The sequence below is a fragment of the Canis aureus genome, chromosome 10 (genome assembly GCF_053574225.1).
Source record: "Canis aureus isolate CA01 chromosome 10, VMU_Caureus_v.1.0, whole genome shotgun sequence".
Lineage (NCBI taxonomy): Eukaryota > Metazoa > Chordata > Mammalia > Carnivora > Canidae > Canis > Canis aureus.
The window spans coordinates 59661977-59682351 of record NC_135620.1 but is presented as its reverse complement, the minus strand read 5'-3'; the positions used below and the strand labels follow the sequence as shown (position 1 = coordinate 59682351).

Genomic DNA, 20375 nt, shown 5'->3' with positions numbered 1-20375 from the left:
TAAACCCTTTCAAGCCTGGAATATGTTATACATTTTTATATGCCCTCCAACACTAAATGATAGGTGCTCAATAAACGCTTAGAAATAGAATCTGAATATAATCAAAAGGAACTGAGATTGCAAATGTAGGGAAAGGAAATATATCATAGAGAAAATAGAGCTCTAATAAAAAGCAACAACAATTTTTAAATCTTTCCTTGCCAAGTTTTGCAAAGTAAATGATGATACTGTTCACTATGAAATAAAAAGGATATATGCTGATAATTATATTTAAACCCCCTCTATGCCAATATCAACTTGAAAATATTTCAGGAAGCGTCTTCACTTCACCAGTTGTTTAAAAAGAAAAGGAGAAAAAAAAGCTTTCAGATTTCTATCTTACTAAATGCATAAAAAAAGCTTTTTAAAAAGCATAAAAGCTGTACGGAAGTGTACTATGCTGCACACCCAAAACTAATATTACACTGTGTGTTAACTGAAATTTAAATAAAAACTTTTTAAAAAATCATATGAATGAAGCTGTTTTAATAATATGCATTCCCTTCCCAGTGCCCCTCCCCCCTTTACTTGTTTCTCAGAAACTTCTTCACCTTTGACTGTGTTGACTTGTGAGTCAGTCTCTTTTATGTGTGAACTTTCTCTATTAGCTTCATGTATATCATGTTCTCTCCCACTTCAAAGAAGTTACAGAATGTTAAAAATTAAAATAAAAAAAGGGGGGTCCCCAGACCAGCAGAGAGATGGCCTCTACCTATCATCTTAAAATGAAGAGCACACTCTCTGACAACCCATAGACACAAGTTCTGGATCTGAGCTTCCAGCATTTTCTTCTGTCGGCATCAGCTTGGCTTCCAGGTTCCCCACACTCTCCTCTTCCAAGGTTTTGAGCTATAGAAGCGTCAAAAATACACCTGTCCGCACATCCCAGGTAGAAACAAAACGTCAAGATGGAGAAACTTCGGCACATGGCACCACCGCTCTAGACTTACAGAATTAATTTATGACTGTGCTAAAGGTTAACTCCGGCATAACCAAGTCTGTTCTCCTCCAGATGTGACGTTCCAGAAATCTCCCTACTGGAGTCCCATCCAGGAATAAAAGCCACCCTCCACGGAAGCGTCAGGGAGTCCAGGGAAGCCTGCAGGGTGCCTTGCCCCCCGCTGGACCTCTCCCTGCCCTAATGAGCTTCTAGTCACTCCTCGCCTGTCCCTCTTGCAGTCCCCTTTGTCCCAGTCCTGGACCCTCAAACGCTGACTCGGTCTCTGCCGTTTCAAAGGGCCATTAGATTTGAGGCGATTCCCAGGTGCCCGCGGCGCTCCGCACTCGGGCGCCCCGCCCCGCTGGGGCTGGCATTTTAGGAAATCCTTTTTTTTTCTTGGGGGGAGGGGGGAGAGGGGGGAACCTCTTCCCTGGGACCTAAGAGGTCTTCAACACCAGCTCGATACCGGGCTGCAGAGAACCTCTCGCGCCGGAGCGGTTAAAAGGGAAAACGCTATCCCCACAAAGAAAAATAACCCAGAATCCTCCACATATTCCACCTGTGTGTGTGTGTGTGTGTGTGTGTGTGCGCGCGCGTGTGTGTGTGTGTCATAAAACCCCCAGGGCAAAAAGAAAGCCCCCGCTTCCCCCAGCTGCAGCCGCCCAGCGCCCGGCGGCGAAGGCAGCGGGTTCCCGGGGGAGGCGAGGTCCCGGCGCCCCGCGTTTGCAGGGGGTGATTACGCGAGCCTTTCAGGAACTCATCATTCATCCCCGCGCTGACCCGAGCCTCACCCCGGCGCCTCCGGCCCCCGCGCTGAATGCAAGCCGAAGGCGGCCCCTCCAGTTCTGCAGGTGACAGCCCCGCACGCACACCCACCCCACGGCGCGCCCGGGGCGTGCGGCCGCCGCGGGATGACAGGTGTCCACGCCTGAGGGTAAATCAAAGGCGACGCTTGCAGCCGGGGTGACAGACCCCGATCTTGGCGCCGGCTCCCCTGCAGGGCAGGGCGCCCCCTCCCCGCCCGCGCCCGCGCCCGCGCGCCGGCTCCCGTCGCAGCCCCGAAGGCCGCCCGGAGGGTGGAACCGGACGGAGGGCGCCTCCACGCCCCCTTTGTCTCCACGCTTCCCAAATGACAGGGGCGGAAAGTTTACGAGCAGGGAGGGTGTAGCTTTCTGCCGGGTCCATCTGACACCTCGCAGGAGGCGACCCTCCCTGGGGTCGCCCTCTCCCCCCGCACACCCGGGCGCCGCCTTCATCTGCACCTGCAAAGCCGCAAGCCGGGTTTGGGCCACCTGCTCCGCCGCGTGGGGCCAGGAGCCCGCCCCCCGCGCCCCGCGCCCCGCGTCCCCCGCGCCCCGCGCCCCGGAGCGGTCCGCGTCCGCGGGCGCCCCACTCACCTCTGGCGGCGGCGCGTCCCCCCGCGCGCCCTACTGGGCCGTCCGGCTGCCGGGGGCGAGGTGCATTCACGCGGCGGGGGACGCGCTCCCCGGGCTCTGCTGCATTCCGCCTGCGTGGGAGAGCGAGCGGCGAGCGCGGCGCGGGCGGGTACGAGTGTGTGTTTGTGCGAGTGTGTGTGTGAGTGCGGGTGTGAGTGTGCGCGCGCGCGTGGGGCGGGAGGGGCGGGAGGGGCGGGGGCGCGGGCTCACAGACGCCCCTGGGCCACAGCCCGCCCGCCGCCGCCGCCGCCGCCGCGAGCACAGGGTCCAGGTTCCAGGATCTCCTGTTTGGTTAATGAAAGGAAGGAGCAAAAGGCAGGCGGGGAGGGGGCGGGGGGCGGGGGGCGGGGGGGGCGGAGGAGAGGCGGGGAGGGCGCCCGGCCGCGCATGCTCAGACCGGGACCCCGAGCGCTCGCTCCGGAGCGCAGGCAGAGGGAGGCGAGCGCGCTGCGGGTTGCGGCGGGAGAGCCTGCGCCGGCCGGAGCGGACCGGGGGTGCGGCGGGGTTCCCGGAGGCAGCAGGAAGCCCAGCCGCGCAGGTGCGCCGGGCGCGGGGACACCCCTCCATCCCGAGGAGACCGCTCCGGGGAACGCGGGGGGCCCTCGCTGTCGTTCCGCGCCCCGCTCTCTTGCCTCGGTGCTTGGGGCCCCGTGGTGCCCCCCCCCCCGCCCCCGTCCCCGTCCCCGGGCCGGCAGGAGCCCGGGCGGCGGGCAGGTCGTGCCTAAGCTGAAGGGAGTTCCCCGGTCTGCGCTGCTTGCTTCCCCTCCCAACTTCCACTCTGTGAAGAGCAGGAAACGGCGACTGTCTATTCGAGTCCCAAGACAGGTTTGACGGGGCGAGGGCGCGGAAGGGACGCAAAACCCTCTTCCAAGGAACAAAGCAGGAGTAGAAGGAAGAGGAGTCTCCTAGGGCTCCTTACTCAGCCTCCTTGGGTGACAAGGTTGGATGGAGGAGACATTTGCCCTAGTCAAGAAGGCCAAAAGAACAATAGATCCATTGTCCCCCCTGCCTCCACTGCCAAAGCAGTTCTTCCTGAGTGGGGATCCTGGCTCTGGGTAAAGTCGAAGAACCGTCCACACGAAGAGAGTCCAGTGGGAGAACCTGAGCCCCTATGGCGATGGCACAGTAACCTGAGGCCAGGGGAGAGGCTAGGCGGGAGGCTGTGCCAGTGGAGTGGAAACTCTTCTCTGGTGAGATTGTTCTAAGAGCAAAACAGGCCAGTGGTTAGGACCCATTCAAGAGCTTCCATTTTCCACCTTCTTCCTGTTTGATCACTCTGTTTTTCCCTCCATTTCCCTTCCAACAGAGGAAAAGACATGCCAAGCAGGGAGCTCCTTGTGAATATATTTTTACCCCCTGTTTGTTTATTTTTGGTCCCTCCAGACAAGGACTACCTTTTGGTCATCCCAGCTTTGGAGGGACAGAAGACTCTAGTCCACTCTGTGCAAATATTTTCCAAGCTTTCATTAAAGCTCACCTCTGAGCATTTCTATGCAGTGTAAGCGAGCAGATGCCTACTTGCTGAACTCTGACCCCTATCCCATTCATCTTCCCAATAATAATGCCAAGTGACACTAGAACAGCAGGACAATTAGATCTAACCCTAAAGCACACCCGGAGGAGAGAAAACAGCATATCTAAATACCACCAACAAAAGCAAAGCTAAGGATCAAAGAATGGAGGAAGGGAGGAAGGGAGGAAGGGAGGAAGGGAGGAAGGAAGGAAGGAAGGAAGGAAGGAAGGAAGGAAGGAGCAAGAGGAAGGGAAAGTTCTTTAAAAGTGAAAGTGGCCTGAGTGTTAGTGGCTGGTTGTTCTCTCAGTAGTTCTTTCAAAGGAATAGAATTGCAGCATCTCTTTACTGAGTCTGAGTCTCTATCCACCAGGTGGGGGGAGGAGATCAGGTTCTCCTGAAAAGCAGCAGTCTTTATAATGAACCACTCACAATATTTGGGGCTCCTACTTCCACGCCTCTTTTCTCCGGCCTTCCTCTTAACACTAGGCTTCTTGGAAGACATCTAAGACAGGTGTTACCAGAGCAGTGAATAGTGTTCACCGGAATTTCAGGGTGTTAGCCCTGGCAGGGCCTTGAGGCAGGAAAGCCATTCTCCTGCTCTGGCACTGTAGAAGCTCCAGATGAATGAAGGCTCAGAATCCAGAAGTGGGTGGGACCTGGAACCCAGAGGCAAAGCTGGAGGAGGTGCAGGTCTCAACTTTGCAGTTCTGTCAAGAGAGATGGTGCTGAGGCACTTCTTTCTACAAATGATAAGTGTCCAGGGCTTCCTGGCCAAGAAGCATACTCTCCTTTGTCTGAGGCTGGCCTTGGGTGAGGAGGAAAGGGACACTATTCCTTTTGCTGCTGGGGGACACTCTGTTCACAGTCTCACAGCTCCAACAAGGTCAAAGGTGAAGGAGACTTTACAAATTGGAATTGCAAATAAAGTGGAATCCCTTTATGGTGCTGCTATGAGAGGGTAAGCTAGCAGTTCTGGAAGAGATTTTCACTGTTTGGGGAAGTAGGGGAAGTACAGGGGACAATAAATGAGATGATGTACATAAAACACTTACCAGTCCTTAGTACATAACGAGCTCTCTGTAACTTGTAGCTATTATTATTTTGGTTTTAACATTCTCATTATTGTGATTTTTTTTTAAAGGCTGAGGAAATTTTCTTCTCTAAGCTTAAACAAATAAAACAGATGAAAGCCAAGCCTTCCAATTTTCCTTCTGGCTTCCTCCTTCGCCCCCTCACACATCACCCTGATCACTGATGTATTCAAATCCATGAAATGAAAAGCATGCTGTAAAAAATGTGTGGCAGTGTGAATGGTGACTAACCCCAACCCTCACCCCTCCACACTCAGAGCTAGACATCAGCGTGGGGTAGCATTGTTTTCCAGTAATATGCCTCAAGCACTTTTTGGCACTCACACCTCTCAGAAATTAAGGACTCTTCCCATTTAGCAATCAGGGTCTCTTGCTGCAATACCCCACCTACATTGGCTCATCAAGCCTTGCATTTTCACTTTTTTTTTTTTTTTTTTTGCCTGCCTTCTAATTTTAGCAATCTAATGTGTTACTCCTCCTAGGTAACAGAATGCCCGAAGCCAATTAATATGCACACATCTGCAGATGGTTTTGAGAGAAATTAATGGTAAGATTTCCAGTGGCTCATGTATTCAGGTATTTTCAGTGCTCCTTAAATTCAGATTTTAGACGTAGAATTCATCCCCTTACCTAGTGGACAATCCCTAAACTTTGCACCTCTCTCCACCAACAAACACATCTAATTGCCTCACCTTGTATATCAGCAAAATAACACATTATTGTTGCCCAGCTACTTATGAAATTATATTTTTTAAAATGAGCTAGTTATTAAATTTTAAATAGAACTAGTTGTTCAAAGCATAGTTTCAATACAAAACAATTTTAGGATTAATAAAAACCAGTAATAGATACAAGGTTTGAACATAAAACTCTCCAAAGTTATAGATGCTATAGTGATGTCTCAGTTCTTAAAAAAATCATATGAAAGTAATCCCATTAGGTTATATGTTGCTGAAATAATTTAACTCTGTGGTGATGCAGTATATGCATAAATTCTGCTCTAATATTTTCTAATAATTTTGAAATACACTTACCATTTCCATTTGAATTGTTCTGCTTATAATTTTTGTTATTTTCAAAAAGCACCCTAATGAGACAAATAGATTTATGTTTTTTTCTTCATATAGAAGTTTCATATATATGGCCATCTTGTTTGATAAAAATGCCAAACATTTTTTAGTAAGGGCTAAACTAGTGATTTATTATTATAAGAGTAAAAATGTTTCCATGAATGTCAAAAACTATTACAAAACTTAGTGATTCAACAAGTTTATACATTATGCTCTGCTCGCCACAAGTATAGCTACCATCTCTCTCCATACAATGCTATTACAGTACCATTGACTATGTTCCCTATGCTGTATCTTTTATTCCCATGATTTACTCATTCCATAACTGAAAGCTTGTATCTTCCACTCCTCTTGGCTCATTTTCCCATCCTTCACCCCGGCCCCTCTGGCAACCATCAGTTTGTTCTGTTTATGGGTATATTTTGGCTTTTTGTTTATTCATTTGTTTTAGATTTTTGGATTCCACATATAAGTGAATTATATGACATTTGTCTTTCTCTGTCTGACTTATTTCACTTAGAATAATATTCTCTAGGTCCACCCCTGTTGTCACAAATGTCATCCTTTTTCATCCTTTAACCTGGATATTAGTTAATATCCCATAAACTAACATAACATTGTGTGTCAACTATACTCAAAAAAAATGTGGAAAAAAAAAAACAAAAGTTTTTTCAGCTTTATTAGGGTATAATTTGACAAATAAAAATTGTATATGTTTAAGGTTAAGAAAAAAAACTATTACAAAACTATCCCCATAATCTTATTGTCACTCTTGACACATTAAGTCCTCTCTTTATGTCTGACTTGCCCCCACTTAGGTTGGTGTGAGCCATTCAAGGGGAGAGATTTATTCCTTTTTTATGGCCCTGGTACCTCATGAAAATAAGCAAGTGGTGTATATTCAATAAATGTTTAAAGAGTGAATGAATAAATACATAGCCAAAAACAAATTTCTCCTGGTGACATGTTCACTTTGAAAAAGACTCCCAAGAACCATGACTCTTGGTACTCCTCATAGATGATAAAGTCAATAGACACTGTCTTTTAAGGTCCTGTGTATATTATCTAAAATTGGAAGTTGGATGAGAAAGGCAAAACAGGTTTCTACAGATAGTTTTTATCCCCTTGAAAACATATAAATCAAGCCCATTTTAATTTTTCTGGTTCCGAAAGAAAATGCATTTTGGCTCAAAGTGCAGTCTCATTCAAAGGATAGCTTTGGGCCAGCCAACCTAATCCAGCCAGAATAATGTTCTGATTTATTTAACTTCCCTCTAAGTAGGATAGTTGAGGCAATAATGGTTAGAACTCTTCTCTTCAAAATAAATCATCCCAAAAGTGAAAAGGACCATCCCCAGGGATCTCACCACCAGCACTTCTATTATTACTGTCTTGTGTGTGAAGGAAGGAACAGTAAGAAGTTGGTTCTGCTTTCATGGATGGGAATTTGGGGATGGGGGAGGGGCAGATAAACTATAAAAGGTCTCAGCTCCAATCACAACCACCTGAGCCAAGAGTAGGAGAATGGAAGGACCAGATGATTGGTGTTATGTTTATGTTTTATCTTTCATTCATGCACCCAGTAAAAGAATTTCTGGAGAATGATCTTAGAGACAGAGAGAGTGATCGCAAAGACAGAAGTTTCAGTCTTTTATAAGCTGGTTTCAGAAGTAACATAGCATTACTTCTCCCACATTCTGTCAATCACACAGACCAGCCCTGGTGCTATCCTCAGATTATCTTCATCTGAGGGTGTCCTGTGTTTCTTGCTGGGACTCTGACAGATACAGATTTTAGGAATCTCTTCTTATTTATGGATTCATCTCACCCCCACTAAACCTAATGCTGGTTGCTATTTCATCCGCTCTGATTTCTCTGTTCCCCCATATACCATGATTTGTATTCCAGGTTTCTGCCTCATGTGCACAGAGCCCCCAGGACCCGTGCACATTTGTTGCTGTGAATCCTACCTAGTTCTCCACATCCCCACAAGCGAGACCCAGGCACCTACCATGGTTCCCCTAATGTTGAGTCCCCACTTCTACCCCGCATCAATACCATACTTGTTATCTTTTTTCGAGAACATAACCAGTTGTTAGAGTTGTTAGAATAATGACTCCACCTGCCTTGTACTTCACATATTGTAAACATAACATGGCCAGGATCTTCTGTCTGCTGGCTACGTAAACCAGGAGCGGCTAATCTGCTAGATCCCTTCTCCTTTTGGTCTGTGCCAAGCTGCCAATATGGAATATGGAATCCTTCACTCTCAATATTATTGATGTTCTCATTTTTCTCATCTTTAAAATTACTTTTTTTAATAATAAATTTATTTTTTATTGGTGTTCAATTTGCCAACATACAGAATAACACCCAGTGCTCATCCCGTCAAGTGCCCCCCTCAGTGCCCGTCATCCATTTTTTAAAAGATTTTATTTACTCATTCATGAGAGACACACAAAAAGAGGCAGAGACACAGGCAGAGGGAGAAGCAGGCTCCCTGCGGGCAGCCGGATGCGGGACTTGATCCCAGGGTCCCAGGATCATAAGCCGAACCAAAGGCAGACGCTCAACCATTGAGCCACCCAGGTGCCCCTAAAATTACTTTTAAATGACTCAATCACCACTTATTAATAGTCTATCCCTGTGATCTACAAGCTGATTCTGTAAAGATCAACAAGCTATTCCCTAACAGCATATATTTTAGGCTTTGTGGACCACGCAGTCTCCGTCACAACTACTCAACTCTGCAGCCACAGACAATGCATAAAAGAAGAAGAATGGCTATGTTCCAATTTCTTTCTCTTTTTTACAAAAACAGGTGGTGTGCTGGATTTGGCCCACTAGCTGCAGTTTGCCAACCCCGAGTCTAATTCTTCATTTTATGCCCTTCACCTCTGTCACCAGCAATGTGTTTGTTAGAAAGAACCTGAAGAATCCTGCCTTCTGTCCTGCCTATAGGAAAATAATAAAAAACATTAAATTGGTGCAGGAAATTTTAATCCATTGTCAGTTCAGGAACTCCTTGTCAGCCTGGCTCTCACACTATCTTAAGAATTAAGAAAATTATTTTTCAGAAAATTACTTTTTCCTTTTCTGTTAAAAAGTTGGCTATGTTTTTTCCCCATGGAACTGTGGCAACAATAGCAACTATACTATTTTTAACCTAAAACTGACTTATGCAGCCCTAGAAGTTTAATGAGAAGAATATTTTAAAGGAAAATGGAAAAAAATAGTGTGAGCACAATATTCCTGTCTGTTAAAATAGGGCAGGTAAATATATTCTAATTATAACTAGCACCTTAAGAAAACTGCCACTCTAAAGATAAACTCAACCCCAATAAAGAAAGAATACATTCTCACGTAGGCTCCAATATAGGAGCAATGCCTCTACTGAGTTGAACTCACACACATTTGGCTGCTGGCTGAGCATTTTTACACATTCAGCCCAAAGTTACAAAATTCAGCCCATCTAAAAATTTTACCCCATCAAAGCAGCTTACAAATTCAATGCAATTCCTCTCTGTATTAGCTTGCTGGGGCTACAGACAAAGATATGGAGAAATTAGAACCCTTGTGCACTCCTGGTGGGAATGTAAAATGGTGCAGCCACAATGGAAAACAGTATGGCAGGTCCTCAAAAAATTAAGAATAAAATTACCATATGATCCAGCAATTCCACTTTTGGGTATATACCTGGGTATGTCATCCTGGGTGTATACCTGGGTAACATACCAGGTAAAATAGTCATTCACTCATTCTTTTATTTAGCCAATATGTGTTAAATTTTTGGTGCCAATGTAATCAGAGAATTTGAGGTGAAGCATTTCCAGATAGTGCTCTGGGGGAACTTATGCCTATATTCTGAGTGTATATTCATGTTATTTTTAATTTATAAATGTATTTGATAAAATAATAATTCCATGAAAGCTATAAGAGAAATGTCTTGAGGACTTATTAAAAGCAACCTTAAGATGTTATTGGAATAGTACAGTATAATCATGGAAAATTTATTTTAACCATCTAACTTTGATGTTGATATGAGTTGTAACATGAAGCTGTTTGAGGAAACTTTTTAAGGGTATGTCTCCTAGACATTGGATCATCCCATAGCCCTTATACTGGTAAGTGATACATTAACCCAGCAAAGTGCCTAAACCACTCTTCTGACTAGGGAGATTCAGGAAAATTACTGAACTATAACCAAACTATGTAATTATACTATGTTATCTTTTCATAAGATGTCAGTGATAACTAACACTATCTTCATCACCATCAGCAGATTACCAGAACTAATTGCCCTTAGTCTACATAGCTTGGTAAGCCAAAGATTCAGTGAGGTTAGCTGTCTGTTATTTTGGCTTGCCACAGTTTCTCTTTTACCAGTAATGGTATCCATATTTCATCTAACAAACCACCATTCTTCAACCACTAATCCATGTAGTTTGTGTATATAAAATCTCTCCCACTTTCAAGCATGGGCGTAGATCCAACCTAGTTAATCAGAATCTCCCGTTGCCCTAGCCTTGTGGTGTCTCAGAGATGGAAAAAGACCCAAACCAGGAAAAGTAAATTAAAATCCAGGACTTTTGCTAACAGGAAAGAAAATGTCTCCTTTTACTGGGTTTCTAAGCATTTAAAGTGCTCTAAGCATAGGAATGCCAGGAGAGAGAGAGGCCTTTATATAATTTTGAACCCCTGAACCTTGCCGTGCCTTAAAGTATCACTTTTCAAGGACTTTTCAAGTAACTTGAACAAATGATTCATTTTTGCTTAAGTCATTTTGAATTAGGTTTTCATTCTCTGGCTCCATTGCCAATGTCTTTATAGATACATTAATTTTGAAATCTCTTTAAGAATAATAATGATGGGCAAAAGGGAACGCCAGCAAAGGATGGGAACAGTGTTTAAAGGATATCTCTGGTCACACTGTAACTGATTTCTAGCCCTGAGCATTTTAGGCAGTCTTCCACCCATGGGCATACATCTTGTATGTCCTCTTCTCTTTTTCTGAATTGCCAGATTCAAAGGCTGGCACCCTTCAAGGCTGACATCCACTATTAGACAGATGGAGCTGAAGGGGGCAAGGCAGAGGCCAGGCAGACCTTGCCAACTCATTTGGCCTCAGGCCCAGCCCTACTCAATAACCACCACTGCTGTCAATATCTAACTAAGGCTGCTCTGAGTTCTCCTTACTGTCAGCTTCTCTAGGCTTCTGAAGATGATAGTGGTGCTGGAAGCTCCTTGCTTCGCCCAGGTCTGGGGAGTACACATGCCAAGCACAGCTCTGTGTGGTCAGACAGGTGTCCATTGGCACCAAGGCAGAATGAAGCTGCCTCCCGCCCCTGAGGCTGCCGCACCACAGGATAGTCAGGGAAAGTGCCTGGAACAGCTGTCACCCCTCTGACTGCCAGGCTGATCTGACTGGCTTGATGGGTGTTCCCTCCTTCCTCACAGCTCCCAAAGTTGTTCAGTTCACAATCGTCACTGGCCCAAAGAAAAGGGAATGTTTTTACTTGTCCCTCTCCCCAAGGCTATCCTTTGCTCTGTATCCAGAAGTGATCTAAAATGTCATCTGACCATGTCACTCACTGTTTAAACCTTTTCCCTGGCATGATGCTTAAGGTCCTCGATGAGCTTGACAAAGACTTTATATATATCATCCCCAAATCTTAGCAGTCCACCCAAACCTTATCTCCTCCCATCTGTCCCCAGTGGGCCAAGTTTTCTCCCCCTGATACTTCTTATATACTATTCCTATTTGTCCTTCAGGTGTCAGCTCAGACACCTCATCCATAAAGCTTTCTTTGAATCCTCCAAGGTGGGAGGGAGAAGGTAAAGGACCCTCCTCTATGATGTTCTCCTAGTGCCCATAGTTTACCTCTAGCCTAGCACTCCTCATACTGCATTGTAATTACATTATCTTGTGACTCCCTTCATAACCTGAGAGCAAGCTGAAGATAGAGGGAGTTAGGTCTTTTACCTGGAATATCATGGGTACCTAGCTTATGTTTGTTGAATTATAAATGACATGTAACTACTTGTGCTTCCCTACAGGTGTAAAATGTGGCAGTAAATGCCTGATTCTTAAGGGTGTCTCATCTCAGGAAAAATGCTACTGGCTTCTTCTGCTCATTCATAAGAGTGCCTGATTCAAAGTGAATGTGGATTGTGCTTGCCCAGACATGGAGGAAGTAGGAGGACTCTCACCACTTTTTCTCCACTTGTTACAAGGTCTAATAGAAAAAGAACTCTTGGCTCTGGAGCATCCCATCACTACTTCCACCAAACTAAATCACTTAACTCTGTGCCCACTCCCCACACAGTGGCATATCATGGGTGTGCACAGAGCACCAGGGAACACAGCTCTGCTTTGGCACATCAGTGGTGCCAATACCCTCAAATGTCCAGTGGCTGCTGTGCCACCTCATGCCTACATTAATGAGTGTTAGCAGTATTGAGGGCAGTGAGACTTCAGTGCCACCTGCAGTGTTGGCTCAGTATATTGGTGTTGTCATAAAGATCAGCATCTGTGCCAGTAATGGTGGACATCGGGAGCAGTTGCAATGTTGAGGCTCCCTCTCCTCACATAATGGTTTTTCTTTGCCAGGAGCCAGAATTAAATAGAAAAAATGGTTGTTTCTGTATGGTAGAGATATTTTCATCTATACTTGTGATCCCATTTGATACACCATAGTAAACTGGAAGAAGCCAGAGGAATGCAAATTGTTTTCAATGAGACCATTTCCTCTAAATTGGTATAGCCTAAAATATGATTACAAATTCTATGGACTACATTGAAATAGAGTTCCAAACCTTCAGTTCAAGTCTTGGTTGTGCTCTTCATTTATTTCTCATACTGGCATTGGGTAAGGTCCTCAGCCTCAGGGTTATATCACCTATAAAACAGGCACAGTGAAGTCCTCCCCCTCCCCCCCCCACGGTTGGATTAGATGAGATCATGCATATCAGTGCTCTGCAGAAATGGAGTGTGATCAGCAGCCACTCAGCACGACGTGGTGCTTTACACATAGAAGTTGCCCAACAAATATTTATTGAATCAAAGTACAAGAGAGCTATCTCTCGCTCTGAACACAGCACTAAAATGTTGCCAGGATAAATTGATAAATCCTTACTTTCCCCATTTCCTATCCTTCTCCTCAGTTTGAGGGAAAAGAGTGACATTTTCTAGATGGTTTGTAGCTGGGTGGAAAAAAATATACAAGGCCTGAGTCTTCATTTCAATCAAAAAGATGCCCTCAAGTTTCTGAAGCACCAGTCACACTTCCTGGATATCCTTAGAGATTCCCATAGCCCCACAAAGTTCTTCACGCACCCTGAGGAAAGTGGGTGATGAAGCTGCAGGGAGGGGTTAGTTGGATTCTCTCTTGATTGCTTAGCAGCATAGGATTTTCCTAGTTGTGTAATGGAAGCAGTCAACACCATCAAGGAAAAGCCACTCACAGCTTCAAAACCCACCATGAATGAAAAAGGGCAGTCTTGGCTAATTAGTCCTCAACAGATGCCTTGCTAACAGTGCCTCAAATGAATGGTAGTCATGATTCAAGTAAAACAGGAATTGGCAAACTCAAAAAAAGTCTGTCAAGTAAACAATAAGAAGAACTGAGGAAATCTGGGTATAGATGCAGATCCAGACTCCTAAGTGGACGGCCCTTGGGTGGACCACAATGTGTGTCCTTCTAAAGAGGGTAGATAATGGTTGTCATACAGGAAAGGGGCAAAGTGTTATTGGTTCTCTGGCTGCAAGAGAAGCTGCAAATCAGGTTTTATATGGAACCTTTGATTATTTTTTTAAGTTAAATAAAACCTTTTTGGAAATGCAAACAAAGAACCCTATGGGATTTAAAAAAAATTTTTTTTATTGGAGTTCAATTTGCCAACATATAGCATAACACCCAGTGCTCATCCCGCCAAGTGCCCCCCTCAGTGCCCATCACCCAGTCACTCCAACCTCCTGCCCACTTCCCCTTCCACTACCCCTTGTTCGTTTCCCAGAGTTAGGTGTCTCTCATGCTTTGTCACCCTCACTGATATTTTCATTCATTTTCTCTCCTTTCCTTTTATTCCCTTTCACTAATTTTTATATTCCCCAAATGAATGAGACCATATAATGTTTGTCCTTTTCCAATTGACTTATTTCACTCAGCATAATACCCTCCAGGTCCCTCCATGTCGAAGCAAATAGTGGGTATTTGTCGTTTCTAATGGCTGAGTAATATTCCATTGTATACATCTGCGAAGAGCGAGAGTTTGACTTCTTCTTTGCCAACTTGAATGCCTTTTATTTCTTTTTGTTGTCTGATTGCTGAGGCTAGGACTTCCAGTACTATGTTGAATAGCAGTGGTGAGAGTGGACATCCCTGTTTTGTTCCTGATCTTAGGGGAAAGGCTCCCAGTGTTTCCCCATTGAGAATGATATTTGCTGTGGGCTTTTCGCGGATGGCTTTTAAGATGCTGAGGAATGTTCCCTCTATCCCTACACTCTGAAGAGTTTTGATCAGGAATGGATGCTGTATTTTGTCAAATGCTTTCTCTGCATCTAATGAGAGGATCATATGGTTCTTGGTTTTTCTCTTGCTGATATGATCAATCACATTGATTGTTTTACGAGTGTTGAACCAGCCTTGCATCCCAGGGATAAATCCCACTTGGTCATGGTGAATAATCTTCTTAATGTATTGTTGTATCCTATTGGCTAGTATCTTGGTGAGAATTTTTGCATCCATGTTCATCAGGGATATTGATCCATAATTCTCCTTTTTGGTGGGGTCTTTGTCTGGTTTTGGAATTAAGGTGATGCTGGCCTCATAGAACGAGTTTGGAAGTACTCCATCTCTTTCTATCTTTCCGAAGAGCTTTAGTAGAATAGGTATGGTTTCTTCTTTAAACGTTTGATAGAGTTGCGCTGGGAAGCCATCTAGCCCTGGACTTTTGCGTCTTGGGAGGTTTTTGATGACTGCTTCAATTTCCTCCCTGGTTATCGGCCTGTTCAGGTTTTCCATTTCTTCCTGTTCCAGTTTTAGTAGTTTGTGGTTTTCCAGAAATGCATCCATTTCTTCTAGATTGCCTAATCTACTGGCGTATAGCTGCTCATAATAAGTTTTTAAAATCGTTTGTATTTCCTTGGTATTGGTGGTGATCTCTCCTTTCTCATTCATGATTTTATTAATTTGGGTCTTTTCTCTCTTCTTTTTAATAAGGCTGGCTAATGGTTTATCTCTTATTAATTCTTTCAAAGAACCAACTCCTGGTTTTGTTAATCTGTTCCACAGTTCCTCTGGTCTCTATTTCATTGAGTTCTGCTTGAATCTTTATTAACTCTCTTCTGATGGCTGTAGGATCTATTTGCTGTTTTTTCTCCAGCTCCATATTCAGGGCATAAATATTCATGATTGTTAGGTCCTCTTGTTAGAGATAGATCCTTTAAGTATGATATAGTGTCCCTCTTCATCTCTTACTACAGTCTTTGGGATAAACTTTAATTTATCTGATATAAGGATGGCTAACCCTGCTTTCTTTTGAGGACCATTTGAATGGTAAATGGTTCTCCAACCTTTTATTTTCAGGCTGTAGGTGTCCTTATGTCTAAAATGAGTCTCTTGTAGACAGCAAATATATGAAGAAACCCTATGTTGATAAGAAGTGACATCTGTGAGCAGGATTCGATCCCTGATCAGCCAGTGTGCATCTTCTAACCTAGAACTTCTCTGTCACTCTTCAGAGATTTCTTACTTTAATGGGGGTCATAGGCTACACAAAAGCACATCTTAGAGCATGTAATGACTGGATTATGCTATAGTCACCAGGAAACCATGAGGTACATTAGGACCTTTTGGAAAGGAGCAGTGATATTGTAGGGTATGATTTTCTTGTGAAGCAGGGGCAGTGAGTAAGGAGGTAAAGGCTTTCCTATGCAGCTCAGAGAGCTCAGAAGGATGTATACACACACACACACACACACACACACACACACACACATCAGATAAGATCTGGATGCATTACAGAGGTAAAAACACATGCAATGAATTCAACACAGAATGGAAAGAGAATCGTGACTCCCTAATAACTGCAATTCCCCTAGTGTAGCTTCTCATCTGTAAAATGGTGATGAAAATAATGCTCTCTCTTTGTAAGAAATTCAGAGGAGGTATTTTAGGCAATTGACATAGTGTCTAGCAGATAGTATTTCTATTATAATTGTTATTGTTATTGAACATAAGCCCCATGCAGACATAGACTTTCCCTTCAATACACATTTCATTCTGCGTAACATACTCAAAGTGTTGTACCCTCACAAATGTCATCTATGGTGGGTTGGTTCCATGGGTTTTGCACATTGCTAATAAAGCAAAGGCCATTGGGATTAGCCTGAGAAGAGTAGTCTGGAAAATTCCGTTGTACTTCTGCCTCCCAGACTTTCTCTCACAATTCTCTACTGGGGTGGGGGTAAGGAGCAGCCAGGCAGCTCCTCAGTAGCAGGACTTCAATAATGAAGTCCTTTCCATAGTGACAAATTCAGCAGAAAAAGAGGCTATCACCCTTTTTAAAATTGAAGTTGATGTATTTCACTTCACCACTGTCTGAACAAGATCTTTGTAAAAATGGAGAAACAAACATTTAATGACATTTTCCAAAAGAGTCTGATGTGTATCTGGGGTCTGACTGGCTCCAGCTAAGTAGATGTAAGCTGCTTGGGAGCAGTTCTGAATTTGTCAGCCTGTCCACCTGTCATTTTCAGTGTGCATTTACTCATATTTCTTGTCAGTCTTCAAGGTTGGTCTACTTGAATGACTGGTGTATACAGATGAGCTATCATAAAATGGGCAACACATATAAATATCTGCAAATAAAAAATTAAAACAACAATTCCTTACTGGCCACCAGCCAGGTGTATTCATCAAGGGGAACTAGCCTAATAGGCAACATTTGATGAGGTGCTCATTTCTTATCGCCTCACTTCAGACATTTGGATGACTGTGCTAAGAACAATAGGAGTTGTCAATGAAAAGACAGGTATTTTGGGGAGGGGGGAATAATAGATTTCATCCAACCTATCTTTTGACAAATATTGAAATTTAGCTCTCTATTCTATGGGCTACAATTTCCAATTTAACATATTAATGTAAGGCTTCTTTGGAGAATAGGTAGAAACCTACTGTTACGGATTGAATTGAGTCCTCCAAAACTTCATATATGGAAGTTCTAACTCCCAGTATCTCAGAACATGACTTCATTTGGAAATAGGGTCATTGCAGATGTAATTAGTTAAGTCATACTAGAGTAGGGTGGGACCCAATACAATATAACTAATGTCCTTATGCAAAAAGGAAATTTAGATGCAGATAAGCCCACACAGAAGACCATGTGAAGACTGGAGTTATGGTGTCACAAGCCAAGGAACTACCAGAAGCTAGGAGAGAAGTCTGAAACAGATCTTTCCCTAGAGCCCTCAGAAGGAGTATAGCCCTACTGACATCTTGTTTTCAGATGTCTAGGCTTAGAACTACGAGACAATAAATTTCTGTTGTTCTAAGCCATTCAGTTTGTGGTACTTTGTTATGACAGCCCTAGCAAATTAATACATCAGCAAACCAATTAGATTAGATTTTGGCCAATGGAATATAATAAGAAATCTGGATAAACAAAAGAAGTTACTTGAATCTACCTACAAAGTTTCTCCCATAATGCCACAATTTGTATTATTTTGTTATACATACATTTATATATAATACATTCATGTTGACAGTTATTATAAAAATATTAATAAAATACTTTCTAATAGCCTAATCAAAGTGCAGAACACGGAAGGATCACACTACAGAAAACAGAAAGTTTATTACCAGTTTCTCGGAAACACAAACTTTTAGTTGATGTTTTATTATTTTTAATTTATTACTATTACTTCTATTACCAAAATGATGACCATTAAAATAAAGGACCAAACAGTAGTTTTTACTTACTAGGGAAGCCTGGCTCATGCCATTCATTAGTAAATGTGAATGATATACAAAATCCCATGTATACCCCCTGAGGACCTTCTGCCCACTTAGCTTTTTCCCAGTAAACTTTTATAATCCATGAATCCATGTCTTAGTTGCCTGTTCAGTTTTGACAATATTCATTTAATTAATTAATTTAATTATTAAATTAGATTAATACAACGCCTAAAAATGTAGGCAAAATACATTTGTTTTATTTTTAACTAGTACATATTTTATTGTTTTTTAAATTTTAACTCCAGTATAAATAACATTCAGTGTTATATTAGTTTCAGGTGACTCACCAATTCTATACATTATCAGTGCTCATCACAGTAAGTGTACTCTTAATCCCTTCACCTATTTCACCCATCCCCCACCCTGGGCAAAATATATCTTATACACAGTGCTAGCATATAGAATCAGAAATTAATTTAACAAATTATCACCACAATCTCTTTCTTAGATAATGTTTAAAAAGTTGTCGCTTTGCCTTAGCATCAATCCGTGGAAAATGGGAAGAATAAGACCTATTTGAATATTTATTTGGATGAATGTTTCCTCTCTTGTTCCAGCCAGCTAAGGCTTACATAACTCTGCCTGCACCCAGACTGACCTCAGCATGTATTTATATAGGAGAGACAAGCAGAGAGCGGTTAATGAACACATACCACATTATGCACCGGTATAATAGCCATGATGGGAAAGTTTCTTAAATGTAGTCTGAAAGGAAATGTAAGGGAAAGGAACTTCAATTTTTCATTGTATAGGACCATAACTTGGTTTCATAGGCATAGTCTGCTCATGGAGCTGCTATGTACATAGATAAAGGAGAGAATTTCAGTAATTCATTTCTAAACAAACATTACCCCTAAAGAACGCAATAAAAGACAATTTGTACTTTCTATGTCTTATCATGTCAATTTTAGCTAATTTGAATTTTTATAGTGAATTTTCATTTGACTGAAATTTCAAATTTATTGGCATAAAAGTGTCAATACTATCTTAATTTATGATTTAAACTCATATTTTCTAAGAATTTTTAAGGCTTATTCCACGAGCTTCTGGAATCTAGAAAAGTCTGTTATACATCCAATTGTTATTCCTCTGTAGGAAATACATTTTGTTAGTATTAAATAAGATTAAAATCTTTTAATTATTGTCCTGAAACTCGTGTGGTTCTGTTTTTTTTAAATACTACTTGTCTCTGAGAGACTTTTCTACTTCAAACTTTGTTTCTGTTCATCTACATAAAATGTTCTTTTATCTTTATTAATTGATGTCCATTCTATTGCCTCATATAGGTATAGATTAGAACCACTATATAATATTCCCTTTCACTTAAACTTTTTCTTTTTTTTATAATAAATTCTAGAATATCTCAGCTAATACTTTGTTTTATACCTCATTCTAGCTAAATCCATTCTGCTAGTCCACTGATTTTTTTTTTATTTTACTTTTTAAATTTTGCCCATGTTACTCATTTTTAAAATCTCTAATTGGGTCCTTTTAATAATTATCTGTTCTTGTAAGTATCTTTATGAAAATATGAATTATACATGTGTAGAACTGTTTTCTCCATTGTTCTTGTTTGTTTTGTATTTTTTCTTTTGATTGAATTTAATGCCTATCATTTATGGCACTGTTTTTTTCTCAAATATTTGGTGATTCTTGTTTGTATGCTTTCCACATAATTGATCATCTTTATTAAATCATTTATGTTTATTGGTGTATAGTGCCTACTTCTAGTAATGATGTTGAAGGGGAAGGATATGCTTCAAGGTGCATTGTGTCAACAGCATTTCTTCTGGATTTCCCTAGCTACTGGGGTGATGCTGTATACCTAGCCCAGCTATCCTCATTTCCTAAATGAACCTGTAGATAAATACGTCTGCTCCCCTTGCTCAACACTTAAGTTGGTAGTAGGACAAGAACCAACAACTTACTAGGTAGCTCTGAATACCGGTCCCCAATCACCCAGGACTCTCCCAGTTCCTTTTGCCCATTGTTTCTAAGTTTGGAGTACCAGACTTAGAAAGCACATAAGTCTTCCTTCTCTTGTGTGTTTTGAGCTGTAGTTTTCTCTATCAATTCAGAGCCATATTTTCTTATTAATTACCTCTAGTCTCATTACACATTTTCCTGCTTATTAGCATTCTGTGGATTTATTATTTTTTATACATGCATTTCAATTATTCTATAGGTTTTGGTAGGGAATACATACCTATGCCTGAGCTCAGTCCAGCATCATGGTACAGATCCCTAGAAACCTATCTTTTAGTGACTC

General features: G+C 42.5%; 1 protein-coding gene across 13 annotated transcripts in view; it reads right to left on the bottom strand.

Annotated features, from left to right (window-relative positions):
• The window catches only part of PLPPR1 (phospholipid phosphatase related 1), a 538830-nt gene that overhangs the window by 265026 nt on the left and 253429 nt on the right, over positions 1–20375 (bottom strand). Inside the window, exon 1 of one of the 13 annotated variants that reach the window (XM_077912721.1) lies at positions 4358–4506. The exons of 11 other annotated variants lie outside the window; for them this stretch is intronic. The gene's annotated coding sequence lies outside the window, so the exon portion shown is untranslated. Of the gene's footprint in view, positions 1–2376; positions 2546–4357; positions 4507–20375 lie in introns of those variants that run through there. One more of the 13 variants, XM_077912720.1, reaches the window with a different exon arrangement.